General features: G+C 45.5%; 9 non-coding genes across 9 annotated transcripts; all 9 read left to right on the top strand.

The window, feature by feature from the left end:
* The first annotated feature begins 1,308 nt into the window (after positions 1–1,308).
* On the top strand, positions 1,309–1,381 carry trnar-acg (transfer RNA arginine (anticodon ACG)). Its single transcript has one exon. It is a non-coding gene; the product is annotated as a tRNA-Arg (tRNA).
* A 1,629-nt stretch (positions 1,382–3,010) lies between these two features.
* Positions 3,011–3,083, top strand: trnar-acg (transfer RNA arginine (anticodon ACG)). The gene has a single exon. It is a non-coding gene; the product is annotated as a tRNA-Arg (tRNA).
* Positions 3,084–4,712: 1,629 nt separating this feature from the next.
* trnar-acg (transfer RNA arginine (anticodon ACG)) lies at positions 4,713–4,785 on the top strand. Its single transcript has one exon. It is a non-coding gene; the product is annotated as a tRNA-Arg (tRNA).
* Positions 4,786–6,414: 1,629 nt separating this feature from the next.
* trnar-acg (transfer RNA arginine (anticodon ACG)) lies at positions 6,415–6,487 on the top strand. Its single transcript has one exon. It is a non-coding gene; the product is annotated as a tRNA-Arg (tRNA).
* A 1,629-nt stretch (positions 6,488–8,116) lies between these two features.
* trnar-acg (transfer RNA arginine (anticodon ACG)) lies at positions 8,117–8,189 on the top strand. Its single transcript has one exon. It is a non-coding gene; the product is annotated as a tRNA-Arg (tRNA).
* A 1,629-nt stretch (positions 8,190–9,818) lies between these two features.
* On the top strand, positions 9,819–9,891 carry trnar-acg (transfer RNA arginine (anticodon ACG)). The gene has a single exon. It is a non-coding gene; the product is annotated as a tRNA-Arg (tRNA).
* A 1,628-nt stretch (positions 9,892–11,519) lies between these two features.
* On the top strand, positions 11,520–11,592 carry trnar-acg (transfer RNA arginine (anticodon ACG)). Its single transcript has one exon. It is a non-coding gene; the product is annotated as a tRNA-Arg (tRNA).
* Positions 11,593–17,865: 6,273 nt separating this feature from the next.
* Positions 17,866–17,938, top strand: trnar-acg (transfer RNA arginine (anticodon ACG)). The gene has a single exon. It is a non-coding gene; the product is annotated as a tRNA-Arg (tRNA).
* A 1,628-nt stretch (positions 17,939–19,566) lies between these two features.
* Positions 19,567–19,639, top strand: trnar-acg (transfer RNA arginine (anticodon ACG)). Its single transcript has one exon. It is a non-coding gene; the product is annotated as a tRNA-Arg (tRNA).
* The last annotated feature ends 7,940 nt before the right edge of the window (positions 19,640–27,579 follow it).

Below are 27,579 nucleotides of genomic sequence, written 5' to 3' on the forward strand. Positions count from 1 at the left end.
TCAAAGGAGTGTCCTTTCTCTTTGAGGTGGAGGTGAACAGCTGAGTCTTGTCCTTGTCCTGGTTCCATGATTACCTGTGATGATCTGGCTGACTGTGCCAGGTGTGTCTAACGACTGGCTAACGACTATGAGACTGCCGGAGGGGGACTGGTAGGCAGCCCTTTGTTCTTGCTGTGAGCATGTGACTTGGAGTGAAACTTCCTGGGAATGGATGGAAGCACTGCATTGTATGTGGTAGAAAGATGACGTCTGAGACCACCACCTCTGTTAAGGGAAGGTTTTTTCAGCTTAACATAGGTGGGTTCCATGACTCCTCTTTCAAACCATCTTTCCTCTCTGTCTAGGATGCGAACATTGTTGTCCTCAAAGGAGTGTCCTTTCTCTTTGAGGTGGAGGTGATCAGCTGAGTCTTGTCCTGAGGAGATGGCTCTCCTGTGCTGAGCCATTCTTCTGTGGAGTGGTTGTTTAGTTTCTCCAATGTACAGATCAGGACATTCCTCACTGCACTGGACTGCATATATCACATTGCTGTGTTTCTCCATGCGAGTTTTATCCTTCGGGTGAACCAGTTTGTGTCTCAGTGTTGTCATCGGTTTGAAATGGGCCGGGATGTCATGGTTGTTGAAGATCCTACAGAGTTTCTCTAAATACTCCTGACACATATAGAACGCAGTGTTCCTCCTCTGCCGGTTGTTGTCCTTCTTCCTGCTGTTGGTGGGTCTTCTTTTTTGGCTTTTATGAGTGCCCAGTTGGGATAGCCACATGTTTTTAGAGTCTTCCTGATGTGATGTTGCTCCTTCTTCTTCCCCTCTGAAGCTGGTAGGTACAGTTTGTGCTCTGTGCTGCAGGGTGCTGATGACTCCCATCTTATGTTCCAGTGGGTGGTAGGAATCAAACAGTAAGTACCGGTGAGTAGGATCCTCTACACCTCCACATTGAGGCTGCTACCCTTCTCAATATGGACTGTCCAGTCCAAAAGGCCAGATTGTTGTCCCTGGTGTCCTCTTGAGTGAACTTTGGTTTGAGGGTTTGAATAAGCCTAGCTTGAGCAAAGCCATCAAGTTTACCTGAGCCTGCCATGACCTCAAATCAAAACAGAGTTGCTGTGATCACAATGCAGAATAAAAACCACTGCATGATCACTGCTGTAGATGTCACCTGCATCTCTGTACTGCTATGAGTTCTAGAGGTTCCATGGAAAGTAATTACTGGTGACTGCACATCACAAAACTATTTGCAGATATTGTAAAAGAGGAATTATATGGTGTGGTGCTGCCGTGCAACAGCTGTTATTATACAGTCTCATGGGGGCTAGTGGCGCAATGGATAACGCGTCTGACTACGGATCAGAAGATTCTAGGTTCGACTCCTGGCTAGCTCGACCAGTTCTTATTTAGGTTGTATTCTACAAGGCTGCAGTTCCTCCTATACAGATTTGGTTTGATGAAGATTCTTAGTCATCCAGGTCAGCAACAGCTTTCATGGACATACGTAGAGAAGATTGAAGCAAGGCGTCTGGACTTGCAGAGTTTTCTTGAAGACCTTTCGCTTCTCATCCAAACAGCTCCATCAGTTCTAACTGTTTGGTAGGGAAACATGGTTTATATGTGGTTGCAGACCTCAGTGGGTGGGTCTGGGTAAAACTTACAAACTAAATGTTTCCATAATTACCTGTGATGATCTGGCTGTGAACATTGTTGTCCTCAAAGGAGTGTCCTTTCTCTTTGAGGTGGAGGTGAACAGCTGAGTCTTGTCCTTGTCCTGGTTCCATGATTACCTGTGATGATCTGGCTGACTGTGCCAGGTGTGTCTAACGACTGGCTAACGACTATGAGACTGCCGGAGGGGGACTGGTAGGCAGCCCTTTGTTCTTGCTGTGAGCATGTGACTTGGAGTGAAACTTCCTGGGAATGGATGGAAGCACTGCATTGTATGTGGTAGAAAGATGACGTCTGAGACCACCACCTCTGTTAAGGGAAGGTTTTTTCAGCTTAACATAGGTGGGTTCCATGACTCCTCTTTCAAACCATCTTTCCTCTCTGTCTAGGATGCGAACATTGTTGTCCTCAAAGGAGTGTCCTTTCTCTTTGAGGTGGAGGTGATCAGCTGAGTCTTGTCCTGAGGAGATGGCTCTCCTGTGCTGAGCCATTCTTCTGTGGAGTGGTTGTTTAGTTTCTCCAATGTACAGATCAGGACATTCCTCACTGCACTGGACTGCATATATCACATTGCTGTGTTTCTCCATGCGAGTTTTATCCTTCGGGTGAACCAGTTTGTGTCTCAGTGTTGTCATCGGTTTGAAATGGGCCGGGATGTCATGGTTGTTGAAGATCCTACAGAGTTTCTCTGATACTCCTGACACATATAGAACGCAGTGTTCCTCCTCTGCCGGTTGTTGTCCTTCTTCCTGCTGTTGGTGGGTCTTCTTTTTTGGCTTTTATGAGTGCCCAGTTGGGATAGCCACATGTTTTTAGAGTCTTCCTGATGTGATGTTGCTCCTTCTTCTTCCCCTCTGAAGCTGGTAGGTACAGTTTGTGCTCTGTGCTGCAGGGTGCTGATGACTCCCATCTTATGTTCCAGTGGGTGGTAGGAATCAAACAGTAAGTACCGGTGAGTAGAATCCTCTACACCTCCACATTGAGGCTGCTACCCTTCTCAATATGGACTGTCCAGTCCAAAAGGCCAGATTGTTGTCCCTGGTGTCCTCTTGAGTGAACTTTGGTTTGAGGGTTTGAATAAGCCTAGCTTGAGCAAAGCCATCAAGTTTACCTGAGCCTGCCATGACCTCAAATCAAAACAGAGTTGCTGTGATCACAATGCAGAATAAAAACCACTGCATGATCACTGCTGTAGATGTCACCTGCATCTCTGTACTGCTATGAGTTCTAGAGGTTCCATGGAAAGTAATTACTGGTGACTGCACATCACAAAACTATTTGCAGATATTGTAAAAGAGGAATTATATGGTGTGGTGCTGCCGTGCAACAGCTGTTATTATACAGTCTCATGGGGGCTAGTGGCGCAATGGATAACGCGTCTGACTACGGATCAGAAGATTCTAGGTTCGACTCCTGGCTAGCTCGACCAGTTCTTATTTAGGTTGTATTCTACAAGGCTGCAGTTCCTCCTATACAGATTTGGTTTGATGAAGATTCTTAGTCATCCAGGTCAGCAACAGCTTTCATGGACATACGTAGAGAAGATTGAAGCAAGGCGTCTGGACTTGCAGAGTTTTCTTGAAGACCTTTCGCTTCTCATCCAAACAGCTCCATCAGTTCTAACTGTTTGGTAGGGAAACATGGTTTATATGTGGTTGCAGACCTCAGTGGGTGGGTCTGGGTAAAACTTACAAACTAAATGTTTCCATAATTACCTGTGATGATCTGGCTGTGAACATTGTTGTCCTCAAAGGAGTGTCCTTTCTCTTTGAGGTGGAGGTGAACAGCTGAGTCTTGTCCTTGTCCTGGTTCCATGATTACCTGTGATGATCTGGCTGACTGTGCCAGGTGTGTCTAACGACTGGCTAACGACTATGAGACTGCCGGAGGGGGACTGGTAGGCAGCCCTTTGTTCTTGCTGTGAGCATGTGACTTGGAGTGAAACTTCCTGGGAATGGATGGAAGCACTGCATTGTATGTGGTAGAAAGATGACGTCTGAGACCACCACCTCTGTTAAGGGAAGGTTTTTTCAGCTTAACATAGGTGGGTTCCATGACTCCTCTTTCAAACCATCTTTCCTCTCTGTCTAGGATGCGAACATTGTTGTCCTCAAAGGAGTGTCCTTTCTCTTTGAGGTGGAGGTGATCAGCTGAGTCTTGTCCTGAGGAGATGGCTCTCCTGTGCTGAGCCATTCTTCTGTGGAGTGGTTGTTTAGTTTCTCCAATGTACAGATCAGGACATTCCTCACTGCACTGGACTGCATATATCACATTGCTGTGTTTCTCCATGCGAGTTTTATCCTTCGGGTGAACCAGTTTGTGTCTCAGTGTTGTCATCGGTTTGAAATGGGCCGGGATGTCATGGTTGTTGAAGATCCTACAGAGTTTCTCTGATACTCCTGACACATATAGAACGCAGTGTTCCTCCTCTGCCGGTTGTTGTCCTTCTTCCTGCTGTTGGTGGGTCTTCTTTTTTGGCTTTTATGAGTGCCCAGTTGGGATAGCCACATGTTTTTAGAGTCTTCCTGATGTGATGTTGCTCCTTCTTCTTCCCCTCTGAAGCTGGTAGGTACAGTTTGTGCTCTGTGCTGCAGGGTGCTGATGACTCCCATCTTATGTTCCAGTGGGTGGTAGGAATCAAACAGTAAGTACCGGTGAGTAGGATCCTCTACACCTCCACATTGAGGCTGCTACCCTTCTCAATATGGACTGTCCAGTCCAAAAGGCCAGATTGTTGTCCCTGGTGTCCTCTTGAGTGAACTTTGGTTTGAGGGTTTGAATAAGCCTAGCTTGAGCAAAGCCATCAAGTTTACCTGAGCCTGCCATGACCTCAAATCAAAACAGAGTTGCTGTGATCACAATGCAGAATAAAAACCACTGCATGATCACTGCTGTAGATGTCACCTGCATCTCTGTACTGCTATGAGTTCTAGAGGTTCCATGGAAAGTAATTACTGGTGACTGCACATCACAAAACTATTTGCAGATATTGTAAAAGAGGAATTATATGGTGTGGTGCTGCCGTGCAACAGCTGTTATTATACAGTCTCATGGGGGCTAGTGGCGCAATGGATAACGCGTCTGACTACGGATCAGAAGATTCTAGGTTCGACTCCTGGCTAGCTCGACCAGTTCTTATTTAGGTTGTATTCTACAAGGCTGCAGTTCCTCCTATACAGATTTGGTTTGATGAAGATTCTTAGTCATCCAGGTCAGCAACAGCTTTCATGGACATACGTAGAGAAGATTGAAGCAAGGCGTCTGGACTTGCAGAGTTTTCTTGAAGACCTTTCGCTTCTCATCCAAACAGCTCCATCAGTTCTAACTGTTTGGTAGGGAAACATGGTTTATATGTGGTTGCAGACCTCAGTGGGTGGGTCTGGGTAAAACTTACAAACTAAATGTTTCCATAATTACCTGTGATGATCTGGCTGTGAACATTGTTGTCCTCAAAGGAGTGTCCTTTCTCTTTGAGGTGGAGGTGAACAGCTGAGTCTTGTCCTTGTCCTGGTTCCATGATTACCTGTGATGATCTGGCTGACTGTGCCAGGTGTGTCTAACGACTGGCTAACGACTATGAGACTGCCGGAGGGGGACTGGTAGGCAGCCCTTTGTTCTTGCTGTGAGCATGTGACTTGGAGTGAAACTTCCTGGGAATGGATGGAAGCACTGCATTGTATGTGGTAGAAAGATGATGTCTGAGACCACCACCTCTGTTAAGGGAAGGTTTTTTCAGCTTAACATAGGTGGGTTCCATGACTCCTCTTTCAAACCATCTTTCCTCTCTGTCTAGGATGCGAACATTGTTGTCCTCAAAGGAGTGTCCTTTCTCTTTGAGGTGGAGGTGATCAGCTGAGTCTTGTCCTGAGGAGATGGCTCTCCTGTGCTGAGCCATTCTTCTGTGGAGTGGTTGTTTAGTTTCTCCAATGTACAGATCAGGACATTCCTCACTGCACTGGACTGCATATATCACATTGCTGTGTTTCTCCATGCGAGTTTTATCCTTCGGGTGAACCAGTTTGTGTCTCAGTGTTGTCATCGGTTTGAAATGGGCCGGGATGTCATGGTTGTTGAAGATCCTACAGAGTTTCTCTGATACTCCTGACACATATAGAACGCAGTGTTCCTCCTCTGCCGGTTGTTGTCCTTCTTCCTGCTGTTGGTGGGTCTTCTTTTTTGGCTTTTATGAGTGCCCAGTTGGGATAGCCACATGTTTTTAGAGTCTTCCTGATGTGATGTTGCTCCTTCTTCTTCCCCTCTGAAGCTGGTAGGTACAGTTTGTGCTCTGTGCTGCAGGGTGCTGATGACTCCCATCTTATGTTCCAGTGGGTGGTAGGAATCAAACAGTAAGTACCGGTGAGTAGGATCCTCTACACCTCCACATTGAGGCTGCTACCCTTCTCAATATGGACTGTCCAGTCCAAAAGGCCAGATTGTTGTCCCTGGTGTCCTCTTGAGTGAACTTTGGTTTGAGGGTTTGAATAAGCCTAGCTTGAGCAAAGCCATCAAGTTTACCTGAGCCTGCCATGACCTCAAATCAAAACAGAGTTGCTGTGATCACAATGCAGAATAAAAACCACTGCATGATCACTGCTGTAGATGTCACCTGCATCTCTGTACTGCTATGAGTTCTAGAGGTTCCATGGAAAGTAATTACTGGTGACTGCACATCACAAAACTATTTGCAGATATTGTAAAAGAGGAATTATATGGTGTGGTGCTGCCGTGCAACAGCTGTTATTATACAGTCTCATGGGGGCTAGTGGCGCAATGGATAACGCGTCTGACTACGGATCAGAAGATTCTAGGTTCGACTCCTGGCTAGCTCGACCAGTTCTTATTTAGGTTGTATTCTACAAGGCTGCAGTTCCTCCTATACAGATTTGGTTTGATGAAGATTCTTAGTCATCCAGGTCAGCAACAGCTTTCATGGACATACGTAGAGAAGATTGAAGCAAGGCGTCTGGACTTGCAGAGTTTTCTTGAAGACCTTTCGCTTCTCATCCAAACAGCTCCATCAGTTCTAACTGTTTGGTAGGGAAACATGGTTTATATGTGGTTGCAGACCTCAGTGGGTGGGTCTGGGTAAAACTTACAAACTAAATGTTTCCATAATTACCTGTGATGATCTGGCTGTGAACATTGTTGTCCTCAAAGGAGTGTCCTTTCTCTTTGAGGTGGAGGTGAACAGCTGAGTCTTGTCCTTGTCCTGGTTCCATGATTACCTGTGATGATCTGGCTGACTGTGCCAGGTGTGTCTAACGACTGGCTAACGACTATGAGACTGCCGGAGGGGGACTGGTAGGCAGCCCTTTGTTCTTGCTGTGAGCATGTGACTTGGAGTGAAACTTCCTGGGAATGGATGGAAGCACTGCATTGTATGTGGTAGAAAGATGATGTCTGAGACCACCACCTCTGTTAAGGGAAGGTTTTTTCAGCTTAACATAGGTGGGTTCCATGACTCCTCTTTCAAACCATCTTTCCTCTCTGTCTAGGATGCGAACATTGTTGTCCTCAAAGGAGTGTCCTTTCTCTTTGAGGTGGAGGTGATCAGCTGAGTCTTGTCCTGAGGAGATGGCTCTCCTGTGCTGAGCCATTCTTCTGTGGAGTGGTTGTTTAGTTTCTCCAATGTACAGATCAGGACATTCCTCACTGCACTGGACTGCATATATCACATTGCTGTGTTTCTCCATGCGAGTTTTATCCTTCGGGTGAACCAGTTTGTGTCTCAGTGTTGTCATCGGTTTGAAATGGGCCGGGATGTCATGGTTGTTGAAGATCCTACAGAGTTTCTCTGATACTCCTGACACATATAGAACGCAGTGTTCCTCCTCTGCCGGTTGTTGTCCTTCTTCCTGCTGTTGGTGGGTCTTCTTTTTTGGCTTTTATGAGTGCCCAGTTGGGATAGCCACATGCTTTTAGAGTCTTCCTGATGTGATGTTGCTCCTTCTTCTTCCCCTCTGAAGCTGGTAGGTACAGTTTGTGCTCTGTGCTGCAGGGTGCTGATGACTCCCATCTTATGTTCCAGTGGGTGGTAGGAATCAAACAGTAAGTACCGGTGAGTAGGATCCTCTACACCTCCACATTGAGGCTGCTACCCTTCTCAATATGGACTGTCCAGTCCAAAAGGCCAGATTGTTGTCCCTGGTGTCCTCTTGAGTGAACTTTGGTTTGAGGGTTTGAATAAGCCTAGCTTGAGCAAAGCCATCAAGTTTACCTGAGCCTGCCATGACCTCAAATCAAAACAGAGTTGCTGTGATCACAATGCAGAATAAAAACCACTGCATGATCACTGCTGTAGATGTCACCTGCATCTCTGTACTGCTATGAGTTCTAGAGGTTCCATGGAAAGTAATTACTGGTGACTGCACATCACAAAACTATTTGCAGATATTGTAAAAGAGGAATTATATGGTGTGGTGCTGCCGTGCAACAGCTGTTATTATACAGTCTCATGGGGGCTAGTGGCGCAATGGATAACGCGTCTGACTACGGATCAGAAGATTCTAGGTTCGACTCCTGGCTAGCTCGACCAGTTCTTATTTAGGTTGTATTCTACAAGGCTGCAGTTCCTCCTATACAGATTTGGTTTGATGAAGATTCTTAGTCATCCAGGTCAGCAACAGCTTTCATGGACATACGTAGAGAAGATTGAAGCAAGGCGTCTGGACTTGCAGAGTTTTCTTGAAGACCTTTCGCTTCTCATCCAAACAGCTCCATCAGTTCTAACTGTTTGGTAGGGAAACATGGTTTATATGTGGTTGCAGACCTCAGTGGGTGGGTCTGGGTAAAACTTACAAACTAAATGTTTCCATAATTACCTGTGATGATCTGGCTGTGAACATTGTTGTCCTCAAAGGAGTGTCCTTTCTCTTTGAGGTGGAGGTGAACAGCTGAGTCTTGTCCTTGTCCTGGTTCCATGATTACCTGTGATGATCTGGCTGACTGTGCCAGGTGTGTCTAACGACTGGCTAACGACTATGAGACTGCCGGAGGGGGACTGGTAGGCAGCCCTTTGTTCTTGCTGTGAGCATGTGACTTGGAGTGAAACTTCCTGGGAATGGATGGAAGCACTGCATTGTATGTGGTAGAAAGATGACGTCTGAGACCACCACCTCTGTTAAGGGAAGGTTTTTTCAGCTTAACATAGGTGGGTTCCATGACTCCTCTTTCAAACCATCTTTCCTCTCTGTCTAGGATGCGAACATTGTTGTCCTCAAAGGAGTGTCCTTTCTCTTTGAGGTGGAGGTGATCAGCTGAGTCTTGTCCTGAGGAGATGGCTCTCCTGTGCTGAGCCATTCTTCTGTGGAGTGGTTGTTTAGTTTCTCCAATGTACAGATCAGGACATTCCTCACTGCACTGGACTGCATATATCACATTGCTGTGTTTCTCCATGCGAGTTTTATCCTTCGGGTGAACCAGTTTGTGTCTCAGTGTTGTCATCGGTTTGAAATGGGCCGGGATGTCATGGTTGTTGAAGATCCTACAGAGTTTCTCTGATACTCCTGACACATATAGAACGCAGTGTTCCTCCTCTGCCGGTTGTTGTCCTTCTTCCTGCTGTTGGTGGGTCTTCTTTTTTGGCTTTTATGAGTGCCCAGTTGGGATAGCCACATGTTTTTAGAGTCTTCCTGATGTGATGTTGCTCCTTCTTCTTCCCCTCTGAAGCTGGTAGGTACAGTTTGTGCTCTGTGCTGCAGGGTGCTGATGACTCCCATCTTATGTTCCAGTGGGTGGTAGGAATCAAACAGTAAGTACCGGTGAGTAGGATCCTCTACACCTCCACATTGAGGCTGCTACCCTTCTCAATATGGACTGTCCAGTCCAAAAGGCCAGATTGTTGTCCCTGGTGTCCTCTTGAGTGAACTTTGGTTTGAGGGTTTGAATAAGCCTAGCTTGAGCAAAGCCATCAAGTTTACCTGAGCCTGCCATGACCTCAAATCAAAACAGAGTTGCTGTGATCACAATGCAGAATAAAAACCACTGCATGATCACTGCTGTAGATGTCACCTGCATCTCTGTACTGCTATGAGTTCTAGAGGTTCCATGGAAAGTAATTACTGGTGACTGCACATCACAAAACTATTTGCAGATATTGTAAAAGAGGAATTATATGGTGTGGTGCTGCCGTGCAACAGCTGTTATTATACAGTCTCATGGGGGCTAGTGGCGCAATGGATAACGCGTCTGACTACGGATCAGAAGATTCTAGGTTCGACTCCTGGCTAGCTCGACCAGTTCTTATTTAGGTTGTATTCTACAAGGCTGCAGTTCCTCCTATACAGATTTGGTTTGATGAAGATTCTTAGTCATCCAGTCAGCAACAGCTTTCATGGACATACGTAGAGAAGATTGAAGCAAGGCGTCTGGACTTGCAGAGTTTTCTTGAAGACCTTTCGCTTCTCATCCAAACAGCTCCATCAGTTCTAACTGTTTGGTAGGGAAACATGGTTTATATGTGGTTGCAGACCTCAGTGGGTGGGTCTGGGTAAAACTTACAAACTAAATGTTTCCATAATTACCTGTGATGATCTGGCTGTGAACATTGTTGTCCTCAAAGGAGTGTCCTTTCTCTTTGAGGTGGAGGTGAACAGCTGAGTCTTGTCCTTGTCCTGGTTCCATGATTACCTGTGATGATCTGGCTGACTGTGCCAGGTGTGTCTAACGACTGGCTAACGACTATGAGACTGCCGGAGGGGGACTGGTAGGCAGCCCTTTGTTCTTGCTGTGAGCATGTGACTTGGAGTGAAACTTCCTGGGAATGGATGGAAGCACTGCATTGTATGTGGTAGAAAGATGACGTCTGAGACCACCACCTCTGTTAAGGGAAGGTTTTTTCAGCTTAACATAGGTGGGTTCCATGACTCCTCTTTCAAACCATCTTTCCTCTCTGTCTAGGATGCGAACATTGTTGTCCTCAAAGGAGTGTCCTTTCTCTTTGAGGTGGAGGTGATCAGCTGAGTCTTGTCCTGAGGAGATGGCTCTCCTGTGCTGAGCCATTCTTCTGTGGAGTGGTTGTTTAGTTTCTCCAATGTACAGATCAGGACATTCCTCACTGCACTGGACTGCATATATCACATTGCTGTGTTTCTCCATGCGAGTTTTATCCTTCGGGTGAACCAGTTTGTGTCTCAGTGTTGTCATCGGTTTGAAATGGGCCGGGATGTCATGGTTGTTGAAGATCCTACAGAGTTTCTCTGATACTCCTGACACATATAGAACGCAGTGTTCCTCCTCTGCCGGTTGTTGTCCTTCTTCCTGCTGTTGGTGGGTCTTCTTTTTTGGCTTTTATGAGTGCCCAGTTGGGATAGCCACATGTTTTTAGAGTCTTCCTGATGTGATGTTGCTCCTTCTTCTTCCCCTCTGAAGCTGGTAGGTACAGTTTGTGCTCTGTGCTGCAGGGTGCTGATGACTCCCATCTTATGTTCCAGTGGGTGGTAGGAATCAAACAGTAAGTACCGGTGAGTAGGATCCTCTACACCTCCACATTGAGGCTGCTACCCTTCTCAATATGGACTGTCCAGTCCAAAAGGCCAGATTGTTGTCCCTGGTGTCCTCTTGAGTGAACTTTGGTTTGAGGGTTTGAATAAGCCTAGCTTGAGCAAAGCCATCAAGTTTACCTGAGCCTGCCATGACCTCAAATCAAAACAGAGTTGCTGTGATCACAATGCAGAATAAAAACCACTGCATGATCACTGCTGTAGATGTCACCTGCATCTCTGTACTGCTATGAGTTCTAGAGGTTCCATGGAAAGTAATTACTGGTGACTGCACATCACAAAACTATTTGCAGATATTGTAAAAGAGGAATTATATGGTGTGGTGCTGCCGTGCAACAGCTGTTATTATACAGTCTCATGGGGGCTAGTGGCGCAATGGATAACGCGTCTGACTACGGATCAGAAGATTCTAGGTTCGACTCCTGGCTAGCTCGACCAGTTTTTATTTAGGTTGTATTCTACAAGGCTGCAGTTCCTCCTATACAGATTTGGTTTGATGAAGATTCTTAGTCATCCAGGTCAGCAACAGCTTTCATGGACATACGTAGAGAAGATTGAAGCAAGGCGTCTGGACTTGCAGAGTTTTCTTGAAGACCTTTCGCTTCTCATCCAAACAGCTCCATCAGTTCTAACTGTTTGGTAGGGAAACATGGTTTATATGTGGTTGCAGACCTCAGTGGGTGGGTCTGGGTAAAACTTACAAACTAAATGTTTCCATAATTACCTGTGATGATCTGGCTGTGAACATTGTTGTCCTCAAAGGAGTGTCCTTTCTCTTTGAGGTGGAGGTGAACAGCTGAGTCTTGTCCTTGTCCTGGTTCCATGATTACCTGTGATGATCTGGCTGACTGTGCCAGGTGTGTCTAACGACTGGCTAACGACTATGAGACTGCCGGAGGGGGACTGGTAGGCAGCCCTTTGTTCTTGCTGTGAGCATGTGACTTGGAGTGAAACTTCCTGGGAATGGATGGAAGCACTGCATTGTATGTGGTAGAAAGATGACGTCTGAGACCACCACCTCTGTTAAGGGAAGGTTTTTTCAGCTTAACATAGGTGGGTTCCATGACTCCTCTTTCAAACCATCTTTCCTCTCTGTCTAGGATGCGAACATTGTTGTCCTCAAAGGAGTGTCCTTTCTCTTTGAGGTGGAGGTGATCAGCTGAGTCTTGTCCTGAGGAGATGGCTCTCCTGTGCTGAGCCATTCTTCTGTGGAGTGGTTGTTTAGTTTCTCCAATGTACAGATCAGGACATTCCTCACTGCACTGGACTGCATATATCACATTGCTGTGTTTCTCCATGCGAGTTTTATCCTTTGGGTGAACCAGTTTGTGTCTCAGTGTTGTCATCGGTTTGAAATGGGCCGGGATGTCATGGTTGTTGAAGATCCTACAGAGTTTCTCTGATACTCCTGACACATATAGAACGCAGTGTTCCTCCTCTGCCGGTTGTTGTCCTTCTTCCTGCTGTTGGTGGGTCTTCTTTTTTGGCTTTTATAAGTGCCCAGTTGGGATAGCCACATGTTTTTAGAGTCTTCCTGATGTGATGTTGCTCCTTCTTCTTCCCCTCTGAAGCTGGTAGGTACAGTTTGTGCTCTGTGCTGCAGGGTGCTGATGCCTCCCATCTTATGTTCCAGTGGGTGGTAGGAATCAAACAGTAAGTACCGGTGAGTAGGATCCTCTACACCTCCACATTGAGGCTGCTACCCTTCTCAATATGGACTGTCCAGTCCAAAAGGCCAGATTGTTGTCCCTGGTGTCCTCTTGAGTGAACTTTGGTTTGAGGGTTTGAATAAGCCTAGCTTGAGCAAAGCCATCAAGTTTACCTGAGCCTGCCATGACCTCAAATCAAAACAGAGTTGCTGTGATCACAATGCAGAATAAAAACCACTGCATGATCACTGCTGTAGATGTCACCTGCATCTCTGTACTGCTATGAGTTCTAGAGGTTCCATGGAAAGTAATTACTGGTGACTGCACATCACAAAACTATTTGCAGATATTGTAAAAGAGGAATTATATGGTGTGGTGCTGCCGTGCAACAGCTGTTATTATACAGTCTCATGGGGGCTAGTGGCGCCTCCGGCCGCCCGTGTGTCAAGCAAGCCGCCTCCTCCTACAGCCAATCGCGAGGCCGAGTGCTACCACGAATCTACCACGAATTGACCAATGACGGAGCCGCCCTCTACCACGATTCGCCAGCTCCCGCCTACCTCCGCCGACGGCCAACCACGAGGCCGAGTGCTACCACGAATTGACCACGAATTGACCAATGACAGAGCTGCCCTCTACCACGATTCGCCAGCCCCCGCCCCTGGCAACGAGCCGGCCAATCACAGCTCGGACCACTGCTTGAGGCGGATGTGGCCCGGTCACGACGCTGTTGCTATGGCTTCGTCATTGCCTTTTACCGAGCTACGTCGCCGTGGACGGCTATCAGGATAATTTACCCCAGTAACCGTCTGCAAGATTAATTTCTACCGGAGATTCCGACGTGTCGCGGAGATTCCGACGTGTCGGTGAGTGAGTGTCGTTGTGTACATGCTGGTATGTGATTGTAAAGCGCTACGTTTGTGTAGCAATGTATGTATGAACGTACCTAGCCGGTGCTCTACTGGCTAGGATAAATTCACAGTTACCGACGGCTCAGATGGAATAATTGATCATAGACTGGCCTCTGTGTTGTTTACACCTATAAAGCATTTGACTGGGAGAACGCTACATTTAGTGTGTTTTAGCAAACATTTCCATTTACAGCGTTAGCTTCGGCTAATCAGCTACAGACAAGCCTCTTGTTATTGTTAGCTTTAGTTAGCTCTCTCTTTGTCTTCAGTTAGCGTAACTTTCAATGGACTTTTATTACTGCAGTGTAGTGTAGTATTACTGTGTCATAGCATCACTGTATTGGTTTTCAATATCCTATGATCATGTAGTTGTTATAATTAAATTATTGTTTTGTGTTAAAGTGAGGAACTCTCTCTTAGTGTTCTGATAAACATTATGCTTCTCCTCCTTGTTCTTCTATTGTTGTTCTTTTAGGACTATTTACTGACAGACATGGATCCTGAAGCTGGTGGACTACACACCACCAAGGAAATACACTGGTACAGTTTCCTAATGTCTGGAAAAACTCATTTGTATTTAGGTTTAGTGCATATATTAGTACATGACATATGATTTGATGTGTTTGTGTGTATGATTTTCAGGAGAGCTTATGGGGTGGAGTATCTATATGACCAGACAGGCTACGCTTTGCTGGAGCCAGAGGAGTTTGAGGACGGCACTGTCCCCTTGCTGGATGCTCCTCCACTCACTGGTACATCTGCCACAGCACCTCCACTCACTGCAGGCTTTATAATTGTGAATTATAAGACAGCTACTGTAATATCTGGTCATTATTTTTCAAACTAGCATGTACACTTATCTTTTACTGCTATATTTCACACTGCCTTAATTTTCCAGGTGTTTCATGGGGTCCCAAGGGCAGCCAGACCTGTTCGACTCCATTCAAGAAAACTCTACAAGTCCTTGCCTTGCTTCAATCATCTCTATGATTATGACCTGTATTACTGAGACTCTTCATCAGCATACACCAGTGTGTTGTCAACAAAGCCTGTGTGATGGCTGAGACCACCATCCAGCTGCCTGAGGTGAACACAGCAATGCTGGCATGACGGTGAGTAAATCATGAAGTATGTGAACCATGTCAGCTGTATTTGTGGAATATATTGCTTCTGTAAAACTACTGTTTTGTTGTTGTTGTTTTTTTCAGGTACAACAAGCAGAGTCGGGCTCGGGAGACCGAGGTGCTTCAGCAAGCCATTGAGTCTCCAAAGCCATCCACACCTCAGAGAGAAGCTCTCTTGACCATGGCTGCAGGGGACAACCTGCACAGCTTTACCCTGCCAGCCAATACAGCAGAATGGCCAGGTTTAAAAGGCAGCTGGTGTTTGGGGGAGACAGACCCCCATCTCTTCTCTGAATCTTGAGGCCAGCCCGGCATCTGCTTCAGTGCAGCATCCTGCCACCAGCGCAGCATCTTTGCTGCAGTGTATATCAGTGTGTATATAGTGTAAACAAACACATTCTTTTGGTATCAGTTTCCCCCTCTGTGTAATTCAGTTAATAATAATGTTCAGGTAGTTGGGCATGTACAGCTTCATAGCATGATAGTAGATTGAACAACAGGTCTGCCAGACAGTATTGTTTGACCTCTGGAATGTGTGGATTCTTAAAACTGTGAATCTGCCTTTATCACAATTAAATGAGGCTATAAACATTACAAAAGCTTTTGTTCGGTTTTTACAGGATTTGTAAATACAGTCTGATTTCAGTGTTTGTAAATACCATTTAATTTCACAAAATACTTTGATAAAAAATGATGTTTATCCAAATATGAATTTAGACTAATATTAAGAGGCTTTATGAGCAGTAAAGACTGCAAATAAACTCCTACTGGTCCTTTACATGTGCTCAATGTGAGCAATATTCCCCCCAAAAAGTTACTGAAATGGTAATAACAATAAGGTTTTTTTCCATTGTTCTTATATATTTGGGTTTGTGGGGGTTAATCAAGAGTCTGGAGCCATTGATGAGCCTTATATTGCAGACAAGGTCGGTATACAAAAAAGGATGTTAAGAAAAATGCAGATTAACACATTACAGCTTGTTACTAAGGATACAATTATTGTATGCAATCCTGTTCCTCTCAAGCTCTTTCCATATTAGCTAAACAGCGAGCAGATTGCATTTATCCCATTCAATGCATGCATGTGCAATTGGACTATTACAGCAAATGACACGTGAAATTTGTCACATACAAACGGTGTGCATCACTCTCCTTTCGCTTTGTTTTTAATTATAACGTCACCTCGGTAAAATGTCATACAACGACCGATATGTTTCGCGTAATTTCAGTGCAAAATATTAACGCGCCTAGCGGGATTCGAACCGGCGCTCTCGGCGCGATTTGTGGCGCGATTTGTGGCATCAACATCGACACATGGGCGCTAGCCTTGGCGCAATGGATAACGCGTCTGACTACGGATCAGAAGATTCTAGGTTCGACTCCTGGCTAGCTCGACCAGTTTTTATTTAGGTTGTATTCTACAAGGCTGCAGTTCCTCCTATACAGATTTGGTTTGATGAAGATTCTTAGTCATCCAGGTCAGCAACAGCTTTCATGGACATACGTAGAGAAGATTGAAGCAAGGCGTCTGGACTTGCAGAGTTTTCTTGAAGACCTTTCGCTTCTCATCCAAACAGCTCCATCAGTTCTAACTGTTTGGTAGGGAAACATGGTTTATATGTGGTTGCAGACCTCAGTGGGTGGGTCTGGGTAAAACTTACAAACTAAATGTTTCCATAATTACCTGTGATGATCTGGCTGTGAACATTGTTGTCCTCAAAGGAGTGTCCTTTCTCTTTGAGGTGGAGGTGAACAGCTGAGTCTTGTCCTTGTCCTGGTTCCATGATTACCTGTGATGATCTGGCTGACTGTGCCAGGTGTGTCTAACGACTGGCTAACGACTATGAGACTGCCGGAGGGGGACTGGTAGGCAGCCCTTTGTTCTTGCTGTGAGCATGTGACTTGGAGTGAAACTTCCTGGGAATGGATGGAAGCACTGCATTGTATGTGGTAGAAAGATGACGTCTGAGACCACCACCTCTGTTAAGGGAAGGTTTTTTCAGCTTAACATAGGTGGGTTCCATGACTCCTCTTTCAAACCATCTTTCCTCTCTGTCTAGGATGCGAACATTGTTGTCCTCAAAGGAGTGTCCTTTCTCTTTGAGGTGGAGGTGATCAGCTGAGTCTTGTCCTGAGGAGATGGCTCTCCTGTGCTGAGCCATTCTTCTGTGGAGTGGTTGTTTAGTTTCTCCAATGTACAGATCAGGACATTCCTCACTGCACTGGACTGCATATATCACATTGCTGTGTTTCTCCATGCGAGTTTTATCCTTCGGGTGAACCAGTTTGTGTCTCAGTGTTGTCATCGGTTTGAAATGGGCCGGGATGTCATGGTTGTTGAAGATCCTACAGAGTTTCTCTGATACTCCTGACACATATAGAACGCAGTGTTCCTCCTCTGCCGGTTGTTGTCCTTCTTCCTGCTGTTGGTGGGTCTTCTTTTTTGGCTTTTATGAGTGCCCAGTTGGGATAGCCACATGTTTTTAGAGTCTTCCTGATGTGATGTTGCTCCTTCTTCTTCCCCTCTGAAGCTGGTAGGTACAGTTTGTGCTCTGTGCTGCAGGGTGCTGATGACTCCCATCTTATGTTCCAGTGGGTGGTAGGAATCAAACAGTAAGTACCGGTGAGTAGGATCCTCTACACCTCCACATTGAGGCTGCTACCCTTCTCAATATGGACTGTCCAGTCCAAAAGGCCAGATTGTTGTCCCTGGTGTCCTCTTGAGTGAACTTTGGTTTGAGGGTTTGAATAAGCCTAGCTTGAGCAAAGCCATCAAGTTTACCTGAGCCTGCCATGACCTCAAATCAAAACAGAGTTGCTGTGATCACAATGCAGAATAAAAACCACTGCATGATCACTGCTGTAGATGTCACCTGCATCTCTGTACTGCTATGAGTTCTAGAGGTTCCATGGAAAGTAATTACTGGTGACTGCACATCACAAAACTATTTGCAGATATTGTAAAAGAGGAATTATATGGTGTGGTGCTGCCGTGCAACAGCTGTTATTATACAGTCTCATGGGGGCTAGTGGCGCAATGGATAACGCGTCTGACTACGGATCAGAAGATTCTAGGTTCGACTCCTGGCTAGCTCGACCAGTTCTTATTTAGGTTGTATTCTACAAGGCTGCAGTTCCTCCTATACAGATTTGGTTTGATGAAGATTCTTAGTCATCCAGTCAGCAACAGCTTTCATGGACATACGTAGAGAAGATTGAAGCAAGGCGTCTGGACTTGCAGAGTTTTCTTGAAGACCTTTCGCTTCTCATCCAAACAGCTCCATCAGTTCTAACTGTTTGGTAGGGAAACATGGTTTATATGTGGTTGCAGACCTCAGTGGGTGGGTCTGGGTAAAACTTACAAACTAAATGTTTCCATAATTACCTGTGATGATCTGGCTGTGAACATTGTTGTCCTCAAAGGAGTGTCCTTTCTCTTTGAGGTGGAGGTGAACAGCTGAGTCTTGTCCTTGTCCTGGTTCCATGATTACCTGTGATGATCTGGCTGACTGTGCCAGGTGTGTCTAACGACTGGCTAACGACTATGAGACTGCCGGAGGGGGACTGGTAGGCAGCCCTTTGTTCTTGCTGTGAGCATGTGACTTGGAGTGAAACTTCCTGGGAATGGATGGAAGCACTGCATTGTATGTGGTAGAAAGATGACGTCTGAGACCACCACCTCTGTTAAGGGAAGGTTTTTTCAGCTTAACATAGGTGGGTTCCATGACTCCTCTTTCAAACCATCTTTCCTCTCTGTCTAGGATGCGAACATTGTTGTCCTCAAAGGAGTGTCCTTTCTCTTTGAGGTGGAGGTGATCAGCTGAGTCTTGTCCTGAGGAGATGGCTCTCCTGTGCTGAGCCATTCTTCTGTGGAGTGGTTGTTTAGTTTCTCCAATGTACAGATCAGGACATTCCTCACTGCACTGGACTGCATATATCACATTGCTGTGTTTCTCCATGCGAGTTTTATCCTTCGGGTGAACCAGTTTGTGTCTCAGTGTTGTCATCGGTTTGAAATGGGCCGGGATGTCATGGTTGTTGAAGATCCTACAGAGTTTCTCTGATACTCCTGACACATATAGAACGCAGTGTTCCTCCTCTGCCGGTTGTTGTCCTTCTTCCTGCTGTTGGTGGGTCTTCTTTTTTGGCTTTTATGAGTGCCCAGTTGGGATAGCCACATGTTTTTAGAGTCTTCCTGATGTGATGTTGCTCCTTCTTCTTCCCCTCTGAAGCTGGTAGGTACAGTTTGTGCTCTGTGCTGCAGGGTGCTGATGACTCCCATCTTATGTTCCAGTGGGTGGTAGGAATCAAACAGTAAGTACCGGTGAGTAGGATCCTCTACACCTCCACATTGAGGCTGCTACCCTTCTCAATATGGACTGTCCAGTCCAAAAGGCCAGATTGTTGTCCCTGGTGTCCTCTTGAGTGAACTTTGGTTTGAGGGTTTGAATAAGCCTAGCTTGAGCAAAGCCATCAAGTTTACCTGAGCCTGCCATGACCTCAAATCAAAACAGAGTTGCTGTGATCACAATGCAGAATAAAAACCACTGCATGATCACTGCTGTAGATGTCACCTGCATCTCTGTACTGCTATGAGTTCTAGAGGTTCCATGGAAAGTAATTACTGGTGACTGCACATCACAAAACTATTTGCAGATATTGTAAAAGAGGAATTATATGGTGTGGTGCTGCCGTGCAACAGCTGTTATTATACAGTCTCATGGGGGCTAGTGGCGCAATGGATAACGCGTCTGACTACGGATCAGAAGATTCTAGGTTCGACTCCTGGCTAGCTCGACCAGTTTTTATTTAGGTTGTATTCTACAAGGCTGCAGTTCCTCCTATACAGATTTGGTTTGATGAAGATTCTTAGTCATCCAGGTCAGCAACAGCTTTCATGGACATACGTAGAGAAGATTGAAGCAAGGCGTCTGGACTTGCAGAGTTTTCTTGAAGACCTTTCGCTTCTCATCCAAACAGCTCCATCAGTTCTAACTGTTTGGTAGGGAAACATGGTTTATATGTGGTTGCAGACCTCAGTGGGTGGGTCTGGGTAAAACTTACAAACTAAATGTTTCCATAATTACCTGTGATGATCTGGCTGTGAACATTGTTGTCCTCAAAGGAGTGTCCTTTCTCTTTGAGGTGGAGGTGAACAGCTGAGTCTTGTCCTTGTCCTGGTTCCATGATTACCTGTGATGATCTGGCTGACTGTGCCAGGTGTGTCTAACGACTGGCTAACGACTATGAGACTGCCGGAGGGGGACTGGTAGGCAGCCCTTTGTTCTTGCTGTGAGCATGTGACTTGGAGTGAAACTTCCTGGGAATGGATGGAAGCACTGCATTGTATGTGGTAGAAAGATGACGTCTGAGACCACCACCTCTGTTAAGGGAAGGTTTTTTCAGCTTAACATAGGTGGGTTCCATGACTCCTCTTTCAAACCATCTTTCCTCTCTGTCTAGGATGCGAACATTGTTGTCCTCAAAGGAGTGTCCTTTCTCTTTGAGGTGGAGGTGATCAGCTGAGTCTTGTCCTGAGGAGATGGCTCTCCTGTGCTGAGCCATTCTTCTGTGGAGTGGTTGTTTAGTTTCTCCAATGTACAGATCAGGACATTCCTCACTGCACTGGACTGCATATATCACATTGCTGTGTTTCTCCATGCGAGTTTTATCCTTCGGGTGAACCAGTTTGTGTCTCAGTGTTGTCATCGGTTTGAAATGGGCCGGGATGTCATGGTTGTTGAAGATCCTACAGAGTTTCTCTGATACTCCTGACACATATAGAACGCAGTGTTCCTCCTCTGCCGGTTGTTGTCCTTCTTCCTGCTGTTGGTGGGTCTTCTTTTTTGGCTTTTATGAGTGCCCAGTTGGGATAGCCACATGTTTTTAGAGTCTTCCTGATGTGATGTTGCTCCTTCTTCTTCCCCTCTGAAGCTGGTAGGTACAGTTTGTGCTCTGTGCTGCAGGGTGCTGATGACTCCCATCTTATGTTCCAGTGGGTGGTAGGAATCAAACAGTAAGTACCGGTGCGTAGGATCCTCTACACCTCCACATTGAGGCTGCTACCCTTCTCAATATGGACTGTCCAGTCCAAAAGGCCAGATTGTTGTCCCTGGTGTCCTCTTGAGTGAACTTTGGTTTGAGGGTTTGAATAAGCCTAGCTTGAGCAAAGCCATCAAGTTTACCTGAGCCTGCCATGACCTCAAATCAAAACAGAGTTGCTGTGATCACAATGCAGAATAAAAACCACTGCATGATCACTGCTGTAGATGTCACCTGCATCTCTGTACTGCTATGAGTTCTAGAGGTTCCATGGAAAGTAATTACTGGTGACTGCACATCACAAAACTATTTGCAGATATTGTAAAAGAGGAATTATATGGTGTGGTGCTGCCGTGCAACAGCTGTTATTATACAGTCTCATGGGGGCTAGTGGCGCCTCCGGCCGCCCGTGTGTCGAGCAAGCCGCCTCCTCCTACAGCCAATCGCGAGGCCGAGTGCTACCACGAATCTACCACGAATTGACCAATGACGGAGCCGCCCTCTACCACGATTCGCCAGCTCCCGCCTACCTCCGCCGACGGCCAACCACGAGGCCGAGTGCTACCACGAATTGACCACGAATTGACCAATGACAGAGCTGCCCTCTACCACGATTCGCAAGCCCCCGCCCCTGGCAACGAGCCGGCCAATCACAGCTCGGACCACTGCTTGAGGCGGATGTGGCCCGGTCACGACGCTGTTGCTATGGCTTCGTCATTGCCTTTTACCGAGCTACGTCGCCGTGGACGGCTATCAGGATAATTTACCCCAGTAACCGTCTGCAAGATTAATTTCTACCGGAGATTCCGACGTGTCGCGGAGATTCCGACGTGTCGGTGAGTGAGTGTCGTTGTGTACATGCTGGTATGTGATTGTAAAGCGCTACGTTTGTGTAGCAATGTATGTATGAACGTACCTAGCCGGTGCTCTACTGGCTAGGGTAAATTCACAGTTACCGACGGCTCAGATGGAATAATTGATCATAGACTGGCCTCTGTGTTGTTTACACCTATAAAGCATTTGACTGGGAGAACGCTACATTTAGTGTGTTTTAGCAAACATTTCCATTTACAGCGTTAGCTTCGGCTAATCAGCTACAGACAAGCCTCTTGTTATTGTTAGCTTTAGTTAGCTCTCTCTTTGTCTTCAGTTAGCGTAACTTTCAATGGACTTTAATTACTGTAGTGTAGTGTAGTATTACTGTGTCATAGCATCACTGTATTGGTTTTCAATATCCTATGATCATGTAGTTGTTATAATTAAATTATTGTTTTGTGTTAAAGTGAGGAACTCTCTCTTAGTGTTCTGATAAACATTATGCTTCTCCTCCTTGTTCTTCTATTGTTGTTCTTTTAGGACTATTTACTGACAGACATGGATCCTGAAGCTGGTGGACTACACACCACCAAGGAAATACACTGGTACAGTTTCCTAATGTCTGGAAAAACTCATTTGTATTTAGGTTTAGTGCATATATTAGTACATGACATATGATTTGATGTGTTTGTGTGTATGATTTTCAGGAGAGCTTATGGGGTGGAGTATCTATATGACCAGACAGGCTACGCTTTGCTGGAGCCAGAGGAGTTTGAGGACGGCACTGTCCCCTTGCTGGATGCTCCTCCACTCACTGGTACATCTGCCACAGCACCTCCACTCACTGCAGGCTTTATAATTGTGAATTATAAGACAGCTACTGTAATATCTGGTCATTATTTTTCAAACTAGCATGTACACTTATCTTTTACTGCTATATTTCACACTGAAAAAAAGCTTTTGTTCGGTTTTTACAGGATTTGTAAATACAGTCTGATTTCAGTGTTTGTAAATACCATTTAATTCCATAAAATACTTTGATAAAAAATTATGTTTATCCAAATATGAATTTAGACTAATATTAAGAGGCTTTATGAGCAGTAAAGACTGCAAATAAACTCCTACTGGTCCTTTACATGTGCTCAATGTGAGCAATATTCCCCCCAAAAAGTTACTGAAATGGTAATAACAATAAGGTTTTTTTCCATTGTTCTTATATATTTGGGTTTGTGGGGGTTAATCAAGAGTCTGGAGCCATTGATGAGCCTTATATTGCAGACAAGGTCGGTATACAAAAAAGGATGTTAAGAAAAATGCAGATTAACACATTACAGCTTGTGACTAAGGATACAATTATTGTATGCAATCCTGTTCCTCTCAAGCTCTTTCCATATTAGCTAAACAGCGAGCAGATTGCATTTATCCCATTCAATGCATGCATGTGCAATTGGACTATTACAGCAAATGACACGTGAAATTTGTCACATACAAACGGTGTGCATCACTCTCCTTTCGCTTTGTTTTTAATTATAACGTCACCTCGGTAAAATGTCATACAACGACCGATATGTTTCGCGTAATTTCAGTGCAAAATATTAACGCACCTAGCGGGATTCGAACCGGCGCTCTCGGCGCGATTTGTGGCGCGATTTGTGGCGCGATTTGTGGCATCAACGTCGACACATGGGCGCTAGCCTTGGCGCAATGGATAACGCATCTGACTACGGCTCAGAAGATTCTAGGTTCGACTCCTGGCTACCTCGACCAGTTTTTATTTAGGTTGTATTCTACAAGGCTGCAGTTCCTCCTATACAGATTTGGTTTGATGAAGATTCTTAGTCATCCAGGTCAGCAACAGCTTTCATGGACATACGTAGAGAAGATTGAAGCAAGGCGTCTGGACTTGCAGAGTTTTCTTGAAGACCTTTCGCTTCTCATCCAAACAGCTCCATCAGTTCTAACTGTTTGGTAGGGAAACATGGTTTATATGTGGTTGCAGACCTCAGTGGGTGGGTCTGGGTAAAACTTACAAACTAAATGTTTCCATAATTACCTGTGATGATCTGGCTGTGAACATTGTTGTCCTCAAAGGAGTGTCCTTTCTCTTTGAGGTGGAGGTGAACAGCTGAGTCTTGTCCTTGTCCTGGTTCCATGATTACCTGTGATGATCTGGCTGACTGTGCCAGGTGTGTCTAACGACTGGCTAACGACTATGAGACTGCCGGAGGGGGACTGGTAGGCAGCCCTTTGTTCTTGCTGTGAGCATGTGACTTGGAGTGAAACTTCCTGGGAATGGATGGAAGCACTGCATTGTATGTGGTAGAAAGATGACGTCTGAGACCACCACCTCTGTTAAGGGAAGGTTTTTTCAGCTTAACATAGGTGGGTTCCATGACTCCTCTTTCAAACCATCTTTCCTCTCTGTCTAGGATGCGAACATTGTTGTCCTCAAAGGAGTGTCCTTTCTCTTTGAGGTGGAGGTGATCAGCTGAGTCTTGTCCTGAGGAGATGGCTCTCCTGTGCTGAGCCATTCTTCTGTGGAGTGGTTGTTTAGTTTCTCCAATGTACAGATCAGGACATTCCTCACTGCACTGGACTGCATATATCACATTGCTGTGTTTCTCCATGCGAGTTTTATCCTTTGGGTGAACCAGTTTGTGTCTCAGTGTTGTCATCGGTTTGAAATGGGCCGGGATGTCATGGTTGTTGAAGATCCTACAGAGTTTCTCTGATACTCCTGACACATATAGAACGCAGTGTTCCTCCTCTGCCGGTTGTTGTCCTTCTTCCTGCTGTTGGTGGGTCTTCTTTTTTGGCTTTTATAAGTGCCCAGTTGGGATAGCCACATGTTTTTAGAGTCTTCCTGATGTGATGTTGCTCCTTCTTCTTCCCCTCTGAAGCTGGTAGGTACAGTTTGTGCTCTGTGCTGCAGGGTGCTGATGCCTCCCATCTTATGTTCCAGTGGGTGGTAGGAATCAAACAGTAAGTACCGGTGAGTAGGATCCTCTACACCTCCACATTGAGGCTGCTACCCTTCTCAATATGGACTGTCCAGTCCAAAAGGCCAGATTGTTGTCCCTGGTGTCCTCTTGAGTGAACTTTGGTTTGAGGGTTTGAATAAGCCTAGCTTGAGCAAAGCCATCAAGTTTACCTGAGCCTGCCATGACCTCAAATCAAAACAGAGTTGCTGTGATCACAATGCAGAATAAAAACCACTGCATGATCACTGCTGTAGATGTCACCTGCATCTCTGTACTGCTATGAGTTCTAGAGGTTCCATGGAAAGTAATTACTGGTGACTGCACATCACAAAACTATTTGCAGATATTGTAAAAGAGGAATTATATGGTGTGGTGCTGCCGTGCAACAGCTGTTATTATACAGTCTCATGGGGGCTAGTGGCGCCTCCGGCCGCCCGTGTGTCGAGCAAGCCGCCTCCTCCTACAGCCAATCGCGAGGCCGAGTGCTACCACGAATCTACCACGAATTGACCAATGACGGAGCCGCCCTCTACCACGATTCGCCAGCTCCCGCCTACCTCCGCCGACGGCCAACCACGAGGCCGAGTGCTACCACGAATTGACCACGAATTGACCAATGACAGAGCTGCCCTCTACCACGATTCGCCAGCCCCCGCCCCTGGCAACGAGCCGGCCAATCACAGCTCGGACCACTGCTTGAGGCGGATGTGGCCCGGTCACGACGCTGTTGCTATGGCTTCGTCATTGCCTTTTACCGAGCTACGTCGCCGTGGACGGCTATCAGGATAATTTACCCCAGTAACCGTCTGCAAGATTAATTTCTACCGGAGATTCCGACGTGTCGCGGAGATTCCGACGTGTCGGTGAGTGAGTGTCGTTGTGTACATGCTGGTATGTGATTGTAAAGCGCTACGTTTGTGTAGCAATGTATGTATGAACGTACCTAGCCGGTGCTCTACTGGCTAGGATAAATTCACAGTTACCGACGGCTCAGATGGAATAATTGATCATAGACTGGCCTCTGTGTTGTTTACACCTATAAAGCATTTGACTGGGAGAACGCTACATTTAGTGTGTTTTAGCAAACATTTCCATTTACAGCGTTAGCTTCGGCTAATCAGCTACAGACAAGCCTCTTGTTATTGTTAGCTTTAGTTAGCTCTCTCTTTGTCTTCAGTTAGCGTAACTTTCAATGGACTTTTATTACTGCAGTGTAGTGTAGTATTACTGTGTCATAGCATCACTGTATTGGTTTTCAATATCCTATGATCATGTAGTTGTTATAATTAAATTATTGTTTTGTGTTAAAGTGAGGAACTCTCTCTTAGTGTTCTGATAAACATTATGCTTCTCCTCCTTGTTCTTCTATTGTTGTTCTTTTAGGACTATTTACTGACAGACATGGATCCTGAAGCTGGTGGACTACACACCACCAAGGAAATACACTGGTACAGTTTCCTAATGTCTGGAAAAACTCATTTGTATTTAGGTTTAGTGCATATATTAGTACATGACATATGATTTGATGTGTTTGTGTGTATGATTTTCAGGAGAGCTTATGGGGTGGAGTATCTATATGACCAGACAGGCTACGCTTTGCTGGAGCCAGAGGAGTTTGAGGACGGCACTGTCCCCTTGCTGGATGCTCCTCCACTCACTGGTACATCTGCCACAGCACCTCCACTCACTGCAGGCTTTATAATTGTGAATTATAAGACAGCTACTGTAATATCTGGTCATTATTTTTCAAACTAGCATGTACACTTATCTTTTACTGCTATATTTCACACTGCCTTAATTTTCCAGGTGTTTCATGGGGTCCCAAGGGCAGCCAGACCTGTTCGACTCCATTCAAGAAAACTCTACAAGTCCTTGCCTTGCTTCAATCATCTCTATGATTATGACCTGTATTACTGAGACTCTTCATCAGCATACACCAGTGTGTTGTCAACAAAGCCTGTGTGATGGCTGAGACCACCATCCAGCTGCCTGAGGTGAACACAGCAATGCTGGCATGACGGTGAGTAAATCATGAAGTATGTGAACCATGTCAGCTGTATTTGTGGAATATATTGCTTCTGTAAAACTACTGTTTTGTTGTTGTTGTTTTTTTCAGGTACAACAAGCAGAGTCGGGCTCGGGAGACCGAGGTGCTTCAGCAAGCCATTGAGTCTCCAAAGCCATCCACACCTCAGAGAGAAGCTCTCTTGACCATGGCTGCAGGGGACAACCTGCACAGCTTTACCCTGCCAGCCAATACAGCAGAATGGCCAGGTTTAAAAGGCAGCTGGTGTTTGGGGGAGACAGACCCCCATCTCTTCTCTGAATCTTGAGGCCAGCCCGGCATCTGCTTCAGTGCAGCATCCTGCCACCAGCGCAGCATCTTTGCTGCAGTGTATATCAGTGTGTATATAGTGTAAACAAACACATTCTTTTGGTATCAGTTTCCCCCTCTGTGTAATTCAGTTAATAATAATGTTCAGGTAGTTGGGCATGTACAGCTTCATAGCATGATAGTAGATTGAACAACAGGTCTGCCAGACAGTATTGTTTGACCTCTGGAATGTGTGGATTCTTAAAACTGTGAATCTGCCTTTATCACAATTAAATGAGGCTATAAACATTACAAAAGCTTTTGTTCGGTTTTTACAGGATTTGTAAATACAGTCTGATTTCAGTGTTTGTAAATACCATTTAATTTCACAAAATACTTTGATAAAAAATGATTTTTATCCAAATATGAATTTAGACTAATATTAAGAGGCTTTATGAGCAGTAAAGACTGCAAATAAACTCCTACTGGTCCTTTACATGTGCTCAATGTGAGCAATATTCCCCCCAAAAAGTTACTGAAATGGTAATAACAATAAGGTTTTTTTCCATTGTTCTTATATATTT

This window comes from Parambassis ranga, chromosome 2 (genome assembly GCF_900634625.1).
Source record: "Parambassis ranga chromosome 2, fParRan2.1, whole genome shotgun sequence".
In the NCBI taxonomy this organism is placed as follows: domain Eukaryota; kingdom Metazoa; phylum Chordata; class Actinopteri; family Ambassidae; genus Parambassis; species Parambassis ranga.